This window comes from Triticum aestivum, chromosome 4D (genome assembly GCF_018294505.1).
Source record: "Triticum aestivum cultivar Chinese Spring chromosome 4D, IWGSC CS RefSeq v2.1, whole genome shotgun sequence".
In the NCBI taxonomy this organism is placed as follows: domain Eukaryota; kingdom Viridiplantae; phylum Streptophyta; class Magnoliopsida; order Poales; family Poaceae; genus Triticum; species Triticum aestivum.
In genome coordinates this window covers 405258287-405278652 of record NC_057805.1, presented here as the reverse complement: position 1 = coordinate 405278652, position 20366 = coordinate 405258287, and positions in this window count along the sequence as shown.

Sequence of the window (20366 nt, the reverse complement as noted above, 5' to 3'; positions counted from 1 at the left end):
GGCTAGTGGAGGAATCCGTGGATGCTCTCAAGCAGCATCTTGTGGACAAGAAAGAGCTCATCGCCGCTCGCCACAGAGACTAGTTCCCGCGGCCTGGAGCAACACATCAAGAAAGTAGAGATCAGCGAGCCAGATCGTTGTCTTCCTTTTTCTTTTGCCCTTGTGTATTTTGGGCGTTGCCGCATGTCTTTTTTTAATTATGTTCCTAAATATGTAAGAAAAATATTATCCACTGTCATTGTCTTTATATTCATCATGCTTGCTATAAGTTGCAGTCAATGCTATATAGGTCCGTCGGATCTTACATCAAGATCCGTGCAAAACTTTCTTTTCATATTTTCATTTTTCTCTGTTAAATCTCAGTCCAGTGAGACATATAGCCACACCATATAACAGGTGCTCGGGCGCCATTAATGGAGACGTTGGGAGGGAGGTGCGCGGTGGGTAGCGGTCAAAGGGCTCTCCTCCCGATGAGCACGCGCAGGGGTCTGATCGCACGCCTCCCGTACTCAAATAGCTACCCCGCATGTCACCTCCTAGCCAATAAAAAAGGGGACGCGTGGCGGCACGTAATTGGTAAGTAGAACGCCCACGGTTTCAATAATACTTGTGTTTCTGATTTTTAACGTGACAGCACTTGTACCAAAATGACTTTGTTGATTGTTAATGTGTGCGCCTTGGCAAATCAGACAGAAAAATTACCACAGCATGTTGGTGCCATGTCATGACACCATGCCAAGTTTCATGATTTTCAGGCGTGTTTTGGATTTACGGGAATTAAAAAACCAAGTTTCTCAATCTTTCCGACCGAGCCACGACGCCCAGATGTTTGAATTTCATTCCCATCTCTTGCATAGGACCTAGAAATTCACCCAAGGACACACATGTGGTTTTTCAAACAACTTTGGTGCACTGGAGCCTGTGCTTGTAGTTCAAATTTGAATTATGCACATTAAATGCGCAGAAACTCAATTGATGTATAAAAAGGCCAAACGAACCCGGAATATTCCAAAATTTAGCACGATACTTCTATTTGGTCTAATATGCCTGTGTAAAAAAATTAAGGTGGGAGAAGGCAGTGCACGCATGTCGTTTCACACACGGAGGTGGCATGTTCCCTCTCGGAACCACGAGCCTTTTTGAGGGAAGCTCCGGTTTGCAAGAAGCTTACGCCAAAGCTTGTCCCAATTCGGCCAAAAAAATACCGCAACATGTTGGTGCCATGTCATGACACCATGCCAAGTTTCATGATTTTCAGGCGTGTTTTGGATTTACAGGAATTAAAACACCAAGTTTCTCAATCTTTCTGGCCAAGCCACGACGCCCAGATGTTTGAATTTCATTCACATCTCTTGCATAGGACCTAGAAATTCACCCAAGGACACACATGTGGTTTTTCAAACAACTTTGGTGCACTGGAGCCTATGCTTATAGCTCAAATTTGAATTATGCACATTAAATGCACAAAAACTCAATTAATGTATAAAAAAGGCCAAACGAACCCGGAATAATTCAAAAATTTAGCATCATACTTCTATTTGGTCTAATATGCCTGTGTAAAAAAATTAAGGCGGGAGAAGGAAGTGTACGTATGTCGTTTCGCACACGGAGGTGGCACGTTCCCTCTCGGAACCACGAGCCTTCTTGAGGGAAGCTTCGGTTTGCAAGAAGCTTACACCAAAGCTTGTCCCAATTCGGCCAAAAAAATTACCGCAGCAAGTTGGTGCCATGTCATGACACCATGCCAAGTTTAATGATTTTCAGGCGTGTTTTGGATTTACAGGAATTAAAAAACCAAGTTTCTCAATATTTCCGGCCGAGCCACGACGCCCAGATGTTTAAATTTCACTCCCATCTCTTGCATGGGACCTAGAAATTCACCCAAGGACACACATGTGATTTTTCAAACAATTTTGGTGCACTGGAGCCTATGCTTGTAGTTCAAATTTGAATTATGCACATTAAATGCGCAGACACTCAATTAATGTATAAAAAAGGCCAAACGAACCCGGAATAATTTCAAAATTTAGCACGATACTTCTATTTGGTCTAATCTGCCTGTGTAAAAAAATTAAGGCGGGAGAAGGCAGTGTGCGTATGTCTTTTCAGACACGGAGGTAACATATCCCCTCTCGGAACCACGAGCCTTCTTGAGGGAAGCTCCGGTTTGCAAGAAGTTTACACCAAAGCATGTCCCAATTCGGCCAAAAAAATAACCGCAGCATGTTGGTGCCATATCATGACACCATGCCAAGTTTCATGATTTTCAGGCGTGTTTTGGATTTACAGAATTTAAAAACCAAGTTTCTCAATCTTTCCGGGCGAGCCACGACGCCCAGATGTTTGAATTTCACTCCCATCTCTTGCATGGGACCTAGAAATTCACCCAAGGACACACATGTGATTTTTCAAACAACTTTGGTGCACTAGAGCCTGTGCTTGTAGTTCAAATTTGAATTATGCACATTAAATGCGCAGAAACTCAATTAATATATAAAAATGCCAAACGAACCCGGAATAATTCCAAAATTTAGCACGATACTTCTATTTGGTCTAATCTGCCTGTGTAAAATAATTAAGGCGGGAGAAGGCAGTGTACGTATGTCGTTTCGCACACGGAGGTGACACGTGCCCTCTCGGAACCACGAGCCTTCTTGAGGGAATCTTCGGTTTGCAAGAACCATACAGCAAAGCTTGTCGCAATTCGGCCAAAAAAATTACCGCAGCATGTTGGTTCCATGTCATGACACCATGCCAAGTTTCATGATTTTCAAGCGTGTTTTGGATTTACAGGAATTAAAAAACCAAGTTTCTCAATCTTTCCGGCCGAGCCACGACGCCCAGATGTTTGAATTTCATTCTCATTTCTTGCATGGGACCTATAAATTCACCCAAGGACACACATGTGATTTTTCAAACAACTTTGGTGCACTAGAGCATGTGCTTGTAGTTCAAAATTGAATTATGCACATTAAATACACAGAAACTCAATTAATGTATAAAAAAGGCCAAACGAATCGAGAATAATTCCAAAATTTAGCACGATACTTCTATTTGGTCTAATCTGCCAGTGTAAAAAAATTAAGGCGGGAGAAGGCAGTGTACGTATGTCGTTTCGCACACAGAGGTGACACGTTCCCTCTCGGAACCAAGAGCCTTCTTGAGGGAAGCTCCGGTTTGCAAGAAGCTTACACCAAAGCTTGTCCTAATTCGGCCAAAAAAATTACTCAAACATGTTGGTGCCATGTCAGGACACCATGCCAAGTGTCATGATTTTCAGCCGTGTTTTGGATTTACAGGAATGAAAAAGCCAAGTTTCTCAATCATTCCGACCGAGCCACGACGCCCAGATGTTTGAATTTCATTCCCATTTCTTGCATGGGACCTATAAATTCACCCAAAGACACACATGTGATTTTTCAACAAACATTGGTGCATTGGAGCATGTGCTTGTAGTTCAAATTTGAATTATGCACATTAAATGCCCAAAAACTCAATTAATGCACAAAAATGCCAAACGAACTCAGAATAATTGCAAATTTAAACATGAAACTCATGTACTAGTTGCATGTTCACTGTACGTAAATGTTCTAGCAATTCAAACACCATCCTTTCCCTACGTAACACCATTTTGTCTTTCAAAACATCATGAAAAAAATCAGGTATACCACAAATAGTTTACTAGAAAGAATCGTGTGGGATGCAATATAAAATATCTTGGCGCACCGTCTTGTCTGGCTTACGCAGGAAGCTTCGTCCTCTACAGTCCACCACCCCCGCTTGAACCACACTTGCGCACCACTTTCTCGCGGCACCGAGCGAAATGTTTTTGCCACCGCGGAAATATCTATCTCCCCGCCCCCTCCCTCTTACCAAAAGCCACATTTCCACTGTTTCTCCTTGCTTTCCAAGTTCAAACCTTCACTGCTGCTTACTGGCAGCTCAGCCTCCTCGCCGGCGACCCTTCCTCTTGCAGCGTCGCCTCCTCGCCGGCTACCCTTCTTCTTGCAGCGCCGCCTCCTCGCCGGCGACCCTTCTTCTTGCAGCGCCGCCTCCTCGCCGGTGACCCTTCTTCTTGCTGCGCGGCCTCCTCGCCGCCGACCCTTCTTCTTGCCGCGCGGCCTCGTCGATATGGTCAGGTAATCCACACCCCACCCACACCATCCTCCTCCTTTCCCATCCCACATGCCCCGACCGACGGAGCGACACCTTCCACCGAAATCACTGCCCCCTCCTCCAATTAATCCCCACCCACAACCATTTTGCATGCAGTATAACATGGAGCTCAGTAGCATGACTACAAAAAAAATACACTTCCGTGATGATACGTGTTTGTCACAGTAGGTCACGTTTTCTGTCATGCATGTACATCCATGACGATTTTATGACAGAATCAAGATAGTCATACCTGTGCTGTCGTAGAAGTGTTCCATGACACCAAATTTATCATCACGGAAGTGTCCACTTCCATGACGATAAATCGCGCGTCACAGAAGTGCTTTCGTCACGGGTGAGTGACATGTGGCATCCACCATAACGAAATGCCGTTAAGCTATCGGGTCTGGTTTTGGATCCGATAACCCGTTAACAGCCCCGACAAATGGGGATTTTCCACGTGTAAAATCATCATTGGCTGGAGGAAACACGTGTCGGCTCACCGTTGGGACAGATGTCATCCACTCATTGGACCCAAAGCGCCTATGATACCTCGACATGTGGCACGGCCCAACAGAGGCCCATTCCTGTGAAAAGGCCGGCCCGTTTGACTTGGTAAAAAGGAGGCGGGCGGCCCATGGCAAGCCTGTTAACGGCATGTTCGCATATAGCCCATTTACAGCCCACTAACCCAGGGCCCGTTTACGGCCTATCCGAATTAGGCCTAGTAGCGTCATCTGGGCCGTCCAATATAATTCTAGCCCGTTTTAACTTCCGGCCCATGTATGGCCCATGACGTCTTTCGGCCCATATGAGGCCCTTAGTAACTCTCAGCCCATTAACGACCCATGGTAAAACTGGCCCGTAATGAACAATGTATCACATTATACCCATTAACGACATGTGGTGAAACTGGCCCATAATGAACAGTGTATCACTTTATACCCAATAACGGCCCATTATTCCGTTGGGCCGTTTCTAGCCCATGTTATCTTTCAGCCTTCTCAGGGCCCATTTATTCTTGGGCTCATTTCCAGGATTCGTTTACTTACGGCCCGTTACTGTCATTTTCTGCTTGTGGGCCAAATTTAGCCCGTTGTTACAGTCGGCCCGTTTGTGGCCCGTTAATACGTTGGGCCGTTTTCATAGCGTCATCAAATACGACTGATTAACGAAGGCCCGTTATGGTCGGCCCATGAATGGACGATTTCAACTCTAGCCCATTTACGACCATAACGTGGTCTGTTATTGGCCCATGTTTGGCCAACCGATCATACGGCCCGTAGAAGGCCCATTGTGTCTACGGCCCGTATAAGGCCCGATATGGTCAGGTAATCGTGTGGGATGCAATATAAAAAATAGGTTATTGCGGCCACTAGCAAACCGCGAAAAAAGAACTGCACTGACTACAAGAAAACAAATAAACAAGACAATAAGGAAATAAATAAGCAAGCAACTTACGCTAGGCTATCACGGCTATTACACATATTACATCCACTGGGCATCAAAATTTGCCACCAGTGCAAATATAGGGAACAAAGTAGCATATAAACGCTGCAGCAAAACAAGTCTAGAACTGAAACCACTTCAGAAGAGCTCAAGAAACAATATCCTGGGTACCCATAATGCTGGCAAGATGCTTAGCAAGCTTATTAACTTTCTATTGTTTGGCGCTTAAATCCTCCAGCACTTGCTGTTGCACCAGAAAGTATGCATCTGAATTCTGCAGGGACTTCCTCAGTCCTTCGGCTTCCTGTCGCATAACATCTGATCGATGTCTTTCAACTTGAAGTTGAGATTCAAGAAGCTGAACTGATTCAGGCAGCGAGTTCGAAGAGCTGGTGCCAGCAATAGTAGCCAGTAACTCGAACACTACATCAAGACAGGACTTTGGGGTTGTCTCAGTGTCTTCAATATAGTTTTTATCAGCTTTCTTGGAGACCAAAAGGGATGTCTCACTATCTTGAACCTTATCTGCATTACTTCCTTTACCATTGCATAACGGGGTACTCTTGTCCAATATTTTATCCGTGTTCTAAAAGAGAAACGAACAAACACATCACAGGTTTACAATGTAGTATATGAAACTCATTTTGGTAAACCAGTTTAGTAGTAAGGTGGACAGGGTAACAGCATGAAACAAACATATATCTATGTAGTATGGTCACTGTATGGTCTATGTCATTCTAGTTTATGTTTCCAAATCAAGATAGATACAGTTCGAATCATATCTATTTAAGACAAAGCAGCATACATAGAATATAAGTGTGGGAAACTACACAGCAATAACAACACTTGTAATGTGCATGGCATGAGAACATAACTGTTTATTCAATTGAAACTGAAATCAACATAGAGCAAGTTACAACAGCAAACATGTTAAAGAAACAGGTTTAAAACATACTTGTTGCGCCATTGGAGTTTGAATTGCATCCTTCAAATTTGAAATTAGTTGGTATGAGTAAATACAGTGATGCAAGAGCAAAGTAGTATGAACCATAGCTACGGAACCTGACCTGAGAACAATTCTTCTTCTGCTTTAAGCATTGACTTGGGGTTCGAAGTGGTGGTCCTCGTGTTGTGGGCACTGCAGTTGCCTTACTAACTGCTCGTGTTTGGGTGCTCTGTGGTGGAGACGGTGTTGTGTCAACAGGAACTGGGTTACTATCTGCTGGGGTTGGGGTTAGAAGGGGTGTAGCTGGTTCTCTGTCCAACTAGGTAGGGGTACAATCTGCGTGAGTCTGGGTTATGTGTGGTGGGGCTGGTTCTTGGGAAAGTACAACCGTGGTTCTATCTCCATCGACAGGTAGCATGATCTTTTCTGAAGACCGTGTTTTTACTCCCACAGATACTGCCATCACCCCCTCCAATTGAAATGGCTGATAAACAAGAAAAGTAATTGAATGTACAGACATTGTAAGATAGACAGGTGCAATGGATAGTAGGGAAGAAAACAAGGCATGAAATAATTCACATTTATGTTGTCTAACCAAACAGAATAGCAGGACATAATTTCACATATATGATGGCTAATTAAACAAAGCATGACATAATTTCACATGTATGATGGCTAACTAAACAGGATAGAATGACATACTTCAAAATATGATGACTATGTAAACAAGATGACATGATATAACTATACGATGTGTCTATTAAAGTGGTTGGCATGCCATAAATCACAAACATGCCGTCGATGGAAACATGATGGCACAATATAATTCACAGATAGAATGACATAATTCAAAATATGATGACCATGTAAACAGGATGAGATGATATAAGTATATTATGTCTTTAGAAAATGGGTTGGCATGCCATAATTCAGATACATGCTGTCTATGTAAACATCATGGCATGATATAATTCAAATATATGATTTATATACTAAGGAAGTGAGCAGAGGGCAATCGCATATATGATGTGTCAACTAAGGAGATGGCATTCAATATTGTGTATATGATGTAAAAACTAAGCATTGCAATACAACATATGCATGATATCAGTAGTATAACCCTGCCAAGTTTGAGCATACACCTCAGGGGGATAATAGGACTGGTCATCTGCCTCTGAATCCACTTCTGAAGAGCTATCTGTAACCAGCAAGATATCTGCTTCAGCAGGTAGCATTCTTTGCTCTGAAGACCTTGTTTTCACTCCAGATTTCTCCATCACCAATTCAAATGGCTGATGCACAGGAAGAGCAGTTGAATATACAAACATTGTCGACAAAAGCAATAAGAAATACAAAAAAAGGACGGCATGATATAATTCACATATATCACTACAGGAATCAGCTACTTTGCCGTCTGCCACGACAGACGGCAAAGGCAAGGCTGGCGGACGGCAAAGGCCTTTGCCGTCTGCCGCGGACGGCAAAAGGCTCCGGCAAAGTAGGCATCGGTAAAGAGCTTCTTTGCCGTCTGCTTTTTGAAGCGGACGACAAAGGGGCCTTTGCTATCAGCGGCTGACGGCAAAGAAAGCCGACGGCAATAAATGCGCTGTTAGTCCGTTAGGCGGCTAATGGCAACCTTTGCCGTCCGCCGCTGACGGCAAAGAGCATCCGACCTTTGCCGTCCTCCGCTGTAGGCAAACTGGCCAAATGGGTCAGCTCCCAGGGAGCACAGGTGGCCGCCGCGTGGCTTCTTTGCCGTCCGCGGCAGACGGCAAAGGAGCCTTTGCCATCAGCGGCTGACGGCAAAGGTGCCTCTTTTTTCTATTTTTTTAAATCCAGCAATTTTCACAGCAAATATATGACACACACACACACACACACATATATATATATATATATATATATATATATATATATTCACAGGGCTATTTAACAGCAAACATATGACATATCCAACACATAAGTTTCATCGTGCATACATATATAGTTCCATCCATTCATACATAGCAAGTTGCACATACACATTGTTCCATCCATACAAAGTTTCATCAAGATAGCAAGTTCCATCATAGCAAGCTAGAAGAATACTATAGGAGAATGAAAGAAAAAACAAGCACTCCATCATAGCAAGCTAGCTTCCGTGAAGTGAATGAAATCTACAAAATGGCAAATAAGAAATTTAGAAAAAGGTGACTAGAAGAAGAAGTATATGCCATTTATGAGCTAACTTAGGTGAAATGGATCATTTATGAGCTAACTTAGTTGAAATGGATCGTTTATGAGCTAACCTAGGTGAAATAGATCGTTTATGAGCTAACTTAGGTATAATGCATCATTTTAGAGCTAACCTAGGTAAGATGGGTCATTTTGGAGCTAACCTAGGTGAAATGGATCGTTTTTGAGCTAAGTTAGGTGAAATGGATCGTTTATGAGCTAACCTAGGTGAAATAGATCATTTATGAGCTAACTTAGGTAAAATGCATCATTTCAGAGCTAACCTAGGTGTGATGGGTCATTTTGGATCTAAACTAGGTAAAATGGATCGTTTGTGAGCAAACCTAGGTGAAATGGATCGTTTATGAGCTAATCTAGGTAAAATGGGTCATTTTAGAGCTAACTTGGGTAAAATGCATCATTTTGGAGCTAACCTAGGTAAGATGGGTCATTTTGGAGCTAACCTAGGTAAAATGGGTCATTTTAGAGCTAACATAGGTAAAATGGATCATTTTGGAGCTAGTCTAGGTAAAATGGGTCATTTTAGAGCTAACTTGGGTAAAATGAATCATTTATGAGCTAACTAAGGTAGAATGGGTCATTTTAGAGCTAACTTAGGTAAAATGGATTATTTATGAGCTAACTAAGCTAATTATGCTATTTTTGACATAAGTAAGCTAAGTACATGTCATTATTGAGCAAACCTAGTTAACTAAGCATATTAGAGCTAACTTAGGTCATTTTGGAGGAAACAAAGCTAAGTATAGATCGTTTTAGAGCTAACTTAGGTAAAATGGATGGTTTTGGAGGTCAGTAAGCTTATTAAGTCATTTTGGAGGAAAAGAAGCTAACTCTAGGTCATTGTGGTAAGCATATTGGACGAAATAAGGCTAAGTCTAGGTCTTTATGCATTTGTTAAGCAAAACACTAGAGAAACTTACCATGATCATGGAGGTGTAGGAGCGGGCTGGCTCGTGCCGGTAGCTGGAGAAGGATCGTGCGATGCTTGTCTGGAGTTACGCTGCACCAAAGATCATTTCCAATGTCTCGTTAGCATGATGACACTCAAATGTTAAGACTAGCAAGTAATGTCCATTCAAATTAAACTCACCGTGGTCCCAGGAGCAATCAATGGCATCGGCGGAGCAGTCTGACCGGTCTTCTCGCACACAGACTGCACATTTGGTTTTGACGACTCAGTCATACTAGTTAGTAATGAGACAAACACTACATGAATGTTTTGGCTAATCTGCAGAAGAAACTTACCACAAGGAGCTCGTACATGGCCCTTGCCTGCATGTCATTCCGTGCCCTCTCCTCCTCCAACATCTTGTCGTCCTCTCCTCCCACTCCCGCTGCCTCTCCGCCGCCTCCGCCAGAAGTTTCTCCGTTCTATCTCTCTCACTCTGTATAGCAGCCTGCAACACCACTCCTCGTTACCATTTGTAATCATTGATGGAAGCACAGACAATGTAATGGAGAAATATAGTTGAGTACGTATAACTAACCTTGATGGCGAGTTGGACTGGCCGTTCACGAGGCCTTATCTCAGGAGCGGAGCTCGACTGGCGCACCTTGATCTCCGGGAGAGTGCTAGGACAACGGATAAGTCCATCTCCAATGGCTATGGAGCCATGGGACCTCCCGCCACCAGATATCATCACCAGCTCTGGATCAATGGGACCATGGCTCGGGTTAAAGTCCTCCCCTTTCCTCGCCTTCCCCTCATCTCTATATTTCACGAGCTTATCATGGGAGGAGATGTTGGTGAAGTTGTTTGCATCATCGAGGTCAGACGGAGAGAATGCATTGACTTTCTTGAAAGAGGCAGTGTGGGCCATGGCATACAGGTCGTACACCTCTGGCACCTTATCCGCCTTATTGTAGCGTGCCTGAAAGAGAGAAACAAAGTAAATTAGTAATTAAAGGGCTCAAGCTAGCATGATGAATGAATTGCATGAATCATGAAGCAAACCACATACCCAGTTCCGCCCGAACTGATATAAGTTGGAGCTGCCTTGATGGTGTGGCACACCTTCCATTTGGGCACGTTTGTCCTTGGCCACGTTGTGGACGGCTAGCCATTCTTTTGAGCACCACTCATTGACCAAGACCTCCCAACAATCCATCCGATCCGCACACCATCTCGGAGGCGCCTAAGTTAGCAAATAGAAACTTGAGCGCTACGGCTATGAATTACTAAATGAAGGAAGTACAAGGCCTTAAGAATTACCTTCATGTACTGCTCCTTACTCAAGAACTTATCGCGGCACGCCGGCTTGGGCTTCTTGATACCACGCAAGGCATAGTAGTCTCGAACAGCCTGCACCCGAGCCTCGTGCCATAAGTTCTGTAGTAGGCGCTTGCAGACGTTCTCGATAACATTTGCCGCCTCCTCCTCGTATCCCTCCTCACACCTGTAGAATGTCTGGAATCAAATGAGACAAATATTGATTAGTACAATTAATAACTAGCTAGTTGAAGATTTTTAAATGTGTAAAGGAGAAATTACCCAGAACTTTCTGATCACCACGTCTGCCCTCGTGTCGCACAAGACACCGTCGATAATCTCACCCGGCGGGGCCGGGGCAGCCAAGTAGTGCTCCCAGCTCAATCCAAGCTCTGGAAGCCGACCCTCACCAGGCAATGTGACAAACCCCGGGAAGTTTTGCCGGCAAAGCACTCCAAGGACGGAGTTGGGCCGGCGGACACTATGATGGTGGTCCCAACCCCTACATCATGACAAGGCCAACGCATTAGATATTTGAAGAAACGTGAATGCAGAAGGTACAAAAAGATTAAATGCACTTACCTCTCCCCATCAGGGAAAATGAACCACCTCTGCTCGCGGGTCGCCGGCACGGACGGGAGCCGTGTACAACCACGCTGGTAGACGGTGCCCCCCTCCTCCTCAATATCAGTCGGCTCCCCGCCATCATCAGCATGGCCACTCGGCCCCTCAGGCTCATCCGGCCAGGTACCCCATCCAGACGTGTGCTCCTCCGTGGTCTCGTGGGCCAAAGGCCCGTCGACCCGAGGCTCGTGGGCTGAAGGCTCGTGGACCAGAGTTCGTGTAGCCTCCTCCTCGGACGAGTCCAGCCTAGCAGTCACGTGCTCGGGTGAAAGAGCTGGGGGTGGCGGCGAGGAAGGCACCCTAGCAGTCACCCTACCTCCTCTCCCGCGACCAGTGCTCCAACTCCTCTCTTCTTCCCTCCCTTACCTCGTCCCCTGCTGGGCACCGCTGTCGATGAAGAAGGGCCCGGCGGTGTCGCCATACTGTCTAGCAACACTCGGCGGAGAGGTGCGTGTGGAATGGAAGACCTCCCACCACGCGCCGACGAAGAAGGGGCCTCGGAGCGCTCCCGACCAGCGCCCACCATCTTTCAACACCTGCCATGACAAAGAGTAAACAAAATTAGTACAACATAAAAAACTACCGACATGAATAATAATATGTATATCACTTAAGTGTATCATCATCAAGTACAACATAAAAAAATTGAATACCTGACACTACTAATAATCTCGATCACTATCATCAATAAATGCATAATCATCATCATCACCATAATCAATGACGGGCTCATAGGGTTCAGTGGCATCAAATATATGACCTAACTCATAATTCACAAATATATGACCTCGTCGGCCTCTGGTGTCGTGGGTGTCGTGTCGGGGGTCGGGGTGCCGTGTCGGGGTCGGGGTGTTGTTTCGGGGTCAGGGTGTCGGGGTGGTCGGGGTCGAGGTGTGCTGTCGGGGTGTCGGGGGTCGGGGTGTCGGGGGTTGGGGGTCGGGGTGTCGTGCCGGGGTGTCGGGGTGTCGTGTCGGGGTCGGGGTGTCAGGGTGTCGGGGTTGAGGTCGGGGTGTGAGCCGGGGTGTGGTGTCAGGCTGTCGGGGTGTCGGGGTCGGGGTGTCAGGGTGTCGGGGTGTCGGGGTGGTCGGGGTCGGGGTGTGCTGTCGGGGTGTCGGGGGTCGGGGTGTCGGGGGTTGGGGGTCGGGGTGTCGTGCCGGGGTGTCGGGGTGTCGTGTCGGTGTCGGGGTGTCAGGGTGTCGGGGTCGGGGTCGGGGTGTGGGTCGGGGTGTGGGTCGGGGTGTCAGGGTGTCGGGGTGTCGGGGTCGGGGTGTCGGGGTGTCAGGGTATCGTTTTCTTCTTCTTCTTCTTTCCTGTTTTTTTCCTTTTCTTCTTCTTCTCTTCTTCTTATTTTCTTCTTCTTCTTCTTCTTCTTCTTCTTCCTCTTCTCCTTGTTCCTCCTCTTCTTCTTCTTCTTCTTCTTCTTCTCCTCCTCCTCTTCCTCCCTCCTCCTCTTCCTCTTCCTCTTCTTTCTTCTTCTTCTTCTTCTTCTTCTTCTTCTTCTTTCTTCTTCTTCTTCTTTTCTTTCTTCTTCTCCCTCCACCTCTTCCTCCCTCCTCCTCCTCCTTCTACTCTTCTTATTCTTCTAAACTAAAACTAAAACTAATCTAAAATAAACTAAACTAAAAATAAAACTAAAACTAAACTAAAACTAAAACTAAAGTAAAACTATAACTAAAATAGAAACTAAATTAACTAAAACAAACTAAACTAAAAAAGGGGGAAGATCACTCACCTGCAGGGGATCACCGGTGGAGGGGGAGGCGGCGGCCCGCTGGAGGGGGAGGCCGTGGCGGGTGGGGGCGGCGGTGGCCCGGTGGAGGGGGAGGCCGCGGCGGGACGGGGCGGGGACGGCCACGCAGGGGAGGGGAGGGGGCGGCTGGCCGGCCGCGGCGTGGCTGGCCGGCGTGGAAGGGGCGCCGCAGGGGAAGGGTGCGGGGCGACGGGGCGAGGGGGCGGCGGCGGGTGGTGGGCCGACGGGGCAAGGGGGGCGACGGGTGGTCGGGGCGACGGGGCGAGAGGCGGTGGGTGGGCAGGTGGCGGTGGCGGGTGGTGGGGGCGGCGGCGTGTGGCTGGTGGCGGGGGCGGCGGCGGGTGGCGGTGGTCTCGTCGGGGTGGGGAGGACAGAGAGAGAGAGAGAGAGAGAAGGAGCGGGGTGGGGACCCGACCGTTAGTTAGGTTATCTCTTTGCCGTTCGCCCCCCTTTGTCGTCCGCTTTTCTGCTCTTTGCCGTCTCCTAGCAGACGGCAAAAAGGGGGGCCGTTAGGTTTTTTCTAAGCAGCTCGTTAGTGGGGCCCACCTCTCTCTTTGCCGTCCGCCAGCTGACGGCAAAGATTCTTTGCCGTCCGCTAGCAGACGGCAAAGAAATGGCTGATGGCAAAGACCTTCTTTGCCATCAGCCAGTTCTTTGCCGACCGTTTTCTGTAAGCGGACGGCAAAGACCTTCTTTGCCGTCAGCCAGCAGACGGCAAAGAAATGGCAGACGGCGAATAAGCTAATTCCAGTAGTGTATGATGCTTGGCTAAACAACATGGCATTGCATAATTCACATATATAATGCCTTGCAACAAGATAGCATTGCATAATTCATATATATAATGTCTTGCAACAAGATGGCATTGCATAATTCACATATATGGTAATTAGACACTAAACAGGTGGCATTCACACAAAGCATGTCTAAACTAAGCAAATGACATAGCAATGCAAGATACCATACGCACGATATGAGCAACAAACCCTGCCAAGTTAGAGCATGCACCTTGGGGGGAATAGGACTGGTCATCTGTCTCTGAATCCTCCTCTTAGGAGCTATCTGTAACCAGCAAGACATGCGCTTCGTCAGATAGCATTGTCTGCTCTGAAGACCTTGTTTCCACTCCAGATTTTTCCATGACCGTGTCGAATGGCTGATGCACAGGAAGAGTAATTGAATGTACTAAAATTGTTGACAAATTTAACACGTAATAAAAAATTATGTCATGATATAATTCACATATAAGATGACTGGCTAACCAGGGTGGCATTGCAAAATTCACATATATGATGCCTGACTAAACAAGATGGCATTGCATGATCCACATATACGATAAAGAAATTAAACAGATGGCATTGACACAAAGCATGTCTAAACTAAGCAGATGACATCTTTGATGTATAAAGTAAGCAATGCAAGGCACCATATGCATGATATTACCAACATCAGCATGCCAAGTTAGAGCAAAGACCTCATGGGGTAAATAGGAGTGGTCTTCTGCTTCTGAATCCCCCTCAGAACAGTTATCTTCCTCTTCATTACGATCCGAAATGGGTGGAGGGGGGCTGCCTTTGCGCCCACCATGGAGCGATGTCTGCATGAAATTTTATTGCCACACAAGGCTCATCTCTTTTGCTCTACATGTCCAGTTCCATTGTGTACAATAACTCACATGCATAGGAATAAAACATAGTGAGATTATGTAAGGAGTGCATGCACAAATCCAGAGTGATGGTAGCAAACTGTGGATAGACCCAAAACCAATGATAGCAGGCAGATAATAGCTTTAGTTAAAAAATATAGATAATGGCTTCTTTAATGTTTGTTTGCACCCAACATGAAACTCAAAGTAGACACCCGAGATTAACCAGATAGTAGACAGACAGTACTGATTGCTGCCCCAATATGTACCCCACGACCATTTAAAAACTCAAGTTTCAGCATAAGTTTGGACCTCACTCGGAGTCTAATAGGTGAACACGACGATAAAGTAGCATGTCATCATATTAAGCGATGCATAACGTAAGCAGACACGGAAGAGTGCGAACTCTCTTGCGGACCCGTGTAGTCCTCAAGGTCATCTGCTCAGTTGATGATGGTAATGCAGTTGTCGTGGCTGCCGGCAGCGGGGAAGAAGATCTGAGGCAGCGAAAGACAGTCTGGAGAGCGGATCCCTGCTGTGGTGAACCCTTCCGTCGTTGGAGCAGCTCAGTTGGGGTGGAACACAACACCGCAGGAGCAGAACAAACCACACAAGGTTTTCTTTGACACATATCTATAACAGAAGTAATTGTGTAAGGGCTTGTTTGAATTTGAGGATTCTAATACTGCAGGGATAGGAAATAGACAGGAATAGGATAGGAATGCACGTGCAAAACAGCGAATTTAAAAACACAGGATTTCTGCCAATCTGGGTGTTTGGTTCACAAGAATTGGAAGATCACAGGATGCAAAGAAGCATGGTGAGATTAAGTCAAACCACAAGAAAATGTACGGTTATAATGCTATTATGCTACTATCTCTTAGTCATGTGCTTCATGAATAGGAATTTGAAAAGGAGGACAAGTGGAAATTAAAATTCCTATGATTTTTCTTTCAAGGAGACACTAAAGGAACAAATCCTACAGTTTTCCTTTGCTCCATTCCTCTGCACCAAATTCATGAAAAGTAGTACCATACGAAACTTTCCAATTCCTATGTTTTTCATTCACTTTTCCTTTCAAGCACTGCCGATTCTAGTAGGCAGGCTTGAGCAAGGAAAAGCCTACACTAAAAAAAAGTTTTTGTGCTACTTCTATTACTTTGGACCCAGACCACTGCCCTACTAGCTCAACTCCCAGGGCCATCGACAAATGCACAGCTCAAACACGTAGAGATAAATAATGATGGTGTTCAAGAGAGTCCACCACGGATAGCTAAGTTGCCTCGTACCTCACTGCTTGTCATATAGTAGGATAAAATAATTGTATTTCCCATAATTCCGTGTGCTCAGTGGACAATATATATAACATGTAGAGTAATAAAGAGATGCAACAAGTGTACAACCTCTTTGGCGAAGCCATGTCAATCTCAGTGTGATTGGGTTGGCCGGTGAGGATGCTCCGGCTGACTTGGCTGGCGGAGGAGGGGAAGAAGATCTTAGGCGTCTGGAGATGGAGCCCGAGGTACTGCTCCGCTGTGATGGAGGGTTTCGTTGTTGGAGCAGCTCTGGTGAGTTGTACGGCGCGAGGCTGAAGCAGGACAAGAGAGACAACGTTAACCTGAGTGGAATTCTAATAGCATCTCCAATAGATGATGTAAAATACATAACCACAAAGTGCTAGATGTAAAATACATCAGCCGCTCATCTCTAAACTTAACTGTCGAAACTGAACTTAACTGTCGAAACTGAATTTTGCTGTCGAAACTGAATTTTACTGTCGAAACTGAATGCACTAGAGGTGAGGCTACACGTCAGTCGACTGACTTTTTCATCTCTGGTCAGTCGATTTTCAGCCGTTGGATACAAAATCAAGGGCCTGCAGTTTATCTTCAACCTCCACCCCTGAGCCGCCAGCCACCACCAGCCAAACAGCCGCCCCCCGCCGCCCCTCCCGCCCCGAAAACACTCCCCACCGCTGGTCCGCCGCCGCCCCGGCCATCCCTCTAGGCCCCCTGATGTCTACTACACAACCTTCTTCTTGTAGACGTTGTTGGGCCTCCAAGTGCAGAGTTTTGTAGGACAGTAGCAAATTTGCCTCACATGGATGACCTAAGGTTTATCAACCCGTGGGAGGCGTGGGTTGAAGATGGTCTCTCTCAAACAACCCGGCAACCAAATAGCAAAGAGTCTCTTGTGTCCCCAACACACCCAATACAATGGTAAATTGTATAGGTGCACTAGTTCAGCGAAGAGATGGTGATACAAGTGCAATATGGATGGTAGATATAGGTTTTTGTAATCTGAAAATATAAAAACAGCAAGGTAACTAATGATAAAAGTGAACGTAAACGGTATTGCAATGCGTTGAAACAAGGCCTAGGGTTCATACTTTCACTAGTGCAAGTTCTCTCAAACATAATAACATAATTAGATCATATAACAATCCCTCAACATGCAACAAAGAGTCACTCCAAAGTCACTAATAGAGGAGAACAAACAAAGAGATTATGGTAGGGTATGAAACCACCTCAAAGTTATTCTTTCTGATCGATCTATTCAAGAGTTCGTACTAGAATAACACCTTAAGACACAAATCAACCAAAACCCTAATGTCACCTAGATACTCCAATGTCACCTCAAGTATCCGTGGGTATGATTATAAGATATGCATCACACAATCTCAGATTCATCTATTCAACCAACACAAAGAACTTCAAAGAGTGCCCCAAAGTTTCTACTGGAGAGTCAAGGCGAAAACGTGTGCCAACCCCTATGCATAAGTTTACGAGGTCACGGAACCCACAAGTTGATCACCAAAACACACATCAAGTAGATCACGTGAATATCCCATTGTCACCACAGATAAGCACATGCAAGACATACATCAAGTGTTCTCAAATCCTTAAAGACTCAATCCGATAAGATAACTTCAAAGGGAAAACTCAATCCATTACAAGAGAGTAGAGGGGGAGAAACATCATAAGATCCAACTATAATAGCAAAGCTCGCGATACATCAAGATCGTACCACCTCAAGAACACGAGAGAGAGAGAGAGAGAGATCAAACACATAGCTACTGGTACATACCCTCAGCCCCGAGGGTGAACTACTCCCTCCTCGTCATGGAGAGCGCCGGGATGATGAAGATGGCCACCGGAGAGGGATTCCCCCCTCCGGCAGGGTGCCGGAACAGGGTCCCGATTGGTTCTTGGTGGCTACAGAGGCTTGCGGCGGCGGAACTCCCGATCTAGGTTATGTTCTGGGGGTTTCTGTATATATAAGAGGTTTTGGCGTCGAGAACAAGTCAGAGGGGTCTCCGGGCTATCCACGAGGCAGGGAGGCGCGCCCAGGGGGGTGGGTGCGCCCCCACCCTCGTGGACAGCCCGGGACTCTTCTGGCCCAACTCTTTTACTCCATGGCCTTCTTCTGGTCCAAAAATAAGTTCTGTGAAGTTTCAGGTCAATTGGACTCCGTTTGGTTTTCCTTTTCTGCGATACTCAAAAACAAGGAAAAAAACTGAAACTTGCACTGGGCTCTAGGTTAATAGGTTAGTCCCAAAAATCATACAAAATAGCATATAAATGCATATAAAACATCCACGATGGATAATATAATAGCATGGAACAATCAAAAATTATAGATACGTTGGAGACGTATCAAGCATCCCCAAGCTTAATTCCCGCTCGTCCTCGAGTAGGTAAATGATAAAAACAGAATTTTTGATGTGGAATGCTTCCTAACATATTTATCAATGTAATCTTCTTTATTGTGGCATGAATGTTCAGATCCGAAAGATTCAAGATAAAAGTTTAATGTTGACATAAAAATAATAATAATTCAAGCATACTAACCAAGCAATTATGTCTTATCAAAATAACATAGCCAAAGAAAGCTTATCCCTACAAAATCATATAGTTTGGCCATGCTTCATTTTCGTCACACAAAATGCTCCCATCATGCACAACCCCGATGACAAGCCAAGCAATTGGTTCATACTTTTTAACGCACTTCAGCCTTTTCAACCCTCACGCAATACATGAGCACAAGCCATGGACATAGCACTATGGGTGGAATAGAGTATGATGATAGGGGTTATGTGAGAAGACAAAAAAGAAGAAAGTCTCACATTGACGCGACTAATCAACGGGCTATGGAGATGCCCATCAATTGATGTCAATGCGAGGAGTAGGGATTGCCATGCAATGGATGCACTAGAGCTATAAATATATGAAAGCTCATCAAAAGAAACTAAGTGGGTGTGCATCCAACTTGCTTGCTCACGAAGACCTAGGGCATTTTGAGGAAGCCCATCATTGGAATATACAAGCCAAGTTCTATAATGAAAAATTCCCACTAGTACATGAAAGTGACAAAATAAGCGACTCTCTATCATGAAGATCATGGTGCTACTTTGAAGCACAAGTGTGGAAAAAGGATAGTAACATTGTCCCTTCTCTCTTTTTCTCTCATTTTTCCCTTTTTTTATTTGGGCCTTCTCTCCTTTTTTCTTTTGGCCTCTTTTGCTTTTCTTTTTTTTTCGTCCGGAGTCTCATCCCGACTTGTGGGGGAATCATAGTCTCCATCATCCTTTCCTCACATGGGACAATGCCCTAATAATGATGATCATCACACTTTTATTTACTTACAACTCAAGAATTACAACTCGATACTTAGAACAAAATATGACTCTATGTGAATGCCTCCGGCTGTGTACCGGGATATGCAATGAATCAAGAGTGACATGTATGAAAATTTAGCATGGTGGCTTATCCACAAATACGATGTCAACTACATGATCATGCAAGGCAATATGACAGTGATGATGCGTGCCATAATAAACGGAACGGTGGAAAGTTGCATGGCAATATATCTCGGAATGGCTATGGAAATGCCATAATAGGTAGGTATGGTGGCTGTTTTCAGGAAGATATAAAGAGGTTTATGTGTGATAGAGCGTATCGTATCACGGGGTTTGGATGCACCGGCGAAGTTTGCACCAACTCTCAAGGTGAGAAAGGGCAATGCACGGTACCGAAGAGGCTAGCAATGATGGAAGGGTGAGAGTGCATAATATCCATGGACTCACATTAGTCATAAAGAACTCATATAATTATTGCAAAAGTTTATTAGCCCTCAAGCAAAGTACTACTACGCATGCCCCTAGGGGGATAGATTGATAGGAAAAGACCATCGCTCGTCCCCGACCGCCACTCATAAGGAAAGCAATCAAAGAACACCCCATGCTTCAAATTTGTCACACAACGTTTACCATACGTGCATGCTACGGGACTTCCCAACCTCAACACAAGTATTTCTCAATTTCATAATTACCCAACTAGCACGACTCTAACAT